Source organism: Apis dorsata, unplaced genomic scaffold, assembly GCF_000469605.1.
Source record: "Apis dorsata unplaced genomic scaffold, Apis dorsata 1.3 scaffold_58, whole genome shotgun sequence".
NCBI lineage: Eukaryota > Metazoa > Arthropoda > Insecta > Hymenoptera > Apidae > Apis > Apis dorsata.
Window position 1 is genome coordinate 131,646 of NW_006263358.1, and position 1,877 is coordinate 133,522.

Here is a 1,877-nt window from a genome sequence, read left to right on the forward strand (position 1 = left end):
CTCTTTGCTTATTTAATCGTTACGGTACTTTTTCGCTGAGCAAAATACGTCCAACGACCACTGCCCTTTAAAAGGAAAAAAAAGTTTAAGCAAAGAGAGGACCCTTTTTCGCGTAGATTAAAAAAAAAACCCTTTGATCAAAATTCTCCGAATGTATATCAAAGAAAATGGAGGGCAAGGGTTCTTCGCATCCAAGAGGATGAAAGAAGAAGGAAAAGAAAATAAGAAGGGAGGATCGTGAATCAATGTTTCTTAAATGAGAAGAAAAACGCTTCTGCTTTTTATTCTACGAACGATATATCGATTTGGAAATATTGTCGTGTCACTTTAGGCTTAGGTTTATTAACAAGGTGGTGAAACAAAAGGGAGGGAGGGAGGGAGAGATAAAAGTTTGAGATGAAACTAGATAAAAAAAGATAAAAAAAGTGTCAAAGTACTGCTACGATTTATCAAACTATTTACTATTTACGACTAGTAACACTTAAATAAACGAGGAACTGTACTGTTATTGTTATTATTTTTTATTGTAATTAATTAATTATCATGGATTACAAGCAATGGCTTTACTATTTTCTCGAATAAATATCTATATCTACAGCTTCTCGAGCGCGTATCAGCGTAGTTTAAGTTTATATGAGAAAAAGTGAGAAAGAGGGAGAAAAAGGAAGAGAGAGAGAGAGAGAGAGAGAGAGAGAGAGAGCGAGAGAGAGTCTCGCGTTTAATTGATTATCTAATAGAGAGAATGAAAGAAGGAAACGAGGAAGTTTCAGAAAATGAGATGTCGAGAGAGGGAGGAATTGAGAGAGCGAATAAGCGAATGAGAGAAGTAATTTAATAGATGTGCTAAGAAAGAATGGGAATGAACGAACGGGGGAACGAAACATTTTGAAAGAGAGAGAGAGAGAGAAAGAGAGAGAGAGAGAGAGAGAGAGAGAGAGAGAGAGTCTTGCGTTTAATTGATTATCTAATAGTGAGAATGAAAGAAGGAAACGAGGAATTTTCAGAAAATGAGATGTCGAGAGAGGTAGGAATTGAGAGAGCGAATAAGCGAATGAGAGAAGTAATTTAATAGATGTTCTAAGAAAGAAAGGGAATGAACGAACGGGGGAACGAATCATTTTGAAAGAGAGAGAGAGAGAGAAAGAGAGAGAGAGAAAATGTGGACAAATCAGAGATGTAAAAAAAAAAAAGAAAGAAAGAAAGAAAGAGAAGATGAAGAATAAGACGGACTTACTAACGTAACAAATAGGAGAAGACAGACGGGTAGTTAAGATAAATAAGAGTTTTAGTAATGAATTTAAACAGAGAATTATTATATTTAACGCGCGAGGTGCTGATGACGACCGAGACCCGTGCACATTACACATAAACTCCTCGAAATATTAATTAGAGATGGATGCCGTTTTTAAGATTATTATCGACTATCATGTTTATTATATTAAATAATAGTTAAAGGCTATCTAACGTTTAACGGTCTAGTTTACTTGATAAAGGATTAAAGGGATTAAACTTTACCTCCGCCTAAGGATTAGATTGTATGAGTCGATTAAAGAAAATAATAAGAAAGAAAAAAAAAAAATCATAAGACAAAAAATAGTAGCTGATTAAGAGCGAAACGAAAATAAGCTAAGTAACTAATGAAATAGAATTTCACGGGGAGGGGGGTTGATCGATAAATACTCGAAAGTACACCAAAAGTGCTACCAGGGGAACGGGAATCGATTATTCGAGATATAAGGAATCGTGTTATAGTCCTAAGAAAGAAGAACAGACAATTTGTTTCGTCTTCTAAGTTTTTTATCGTCTCGCAGAGACAAGATTTATATATTTCTATTCCTCTTCGATTCTTTTTTTTTTTTTTTTTTTTTTTTTTTTTT

General features: G+C 34.3%; 1 protein-coding gene and 1 long non-coding RNA gene across 4 annotated transcripts in view; both read left to right on the plus strand.

Moving 5' to 3' along the window:
* The window catches only part of LOC102672688, a 6,151-nt gene extending 4,299 nt beyond the window's left edge, over positions 1-1,852 (plus strand). Inside the window, exons 1-2 of one of the 2 annotated variants that reach the window (XR_420830.2) lie at positions 1-643; positions 901-1,852. The exon at positions 1-643 is cut by the window's left edge and continues 4,299 nt beyond it. This is a non-coding gene — a long non-coding RNA (uncharacterized LOC102672688). The remainder of the gene's footprint in view (positions 644-900) is intronic. The other variant, XR_420829.2, reaches the window with a different exon arrangement.
* LOC102672878 (heterogeneous nuclear ribonucleoprotein 27C) overlaps positions 1-1,877 on the plus strand; it is a 34,581-nt gene that overhangs the window by 22,303 nt on the left and 10,401 nt on the right. The gene's annotated exons all lie outside the window — the stretch shown is intronic.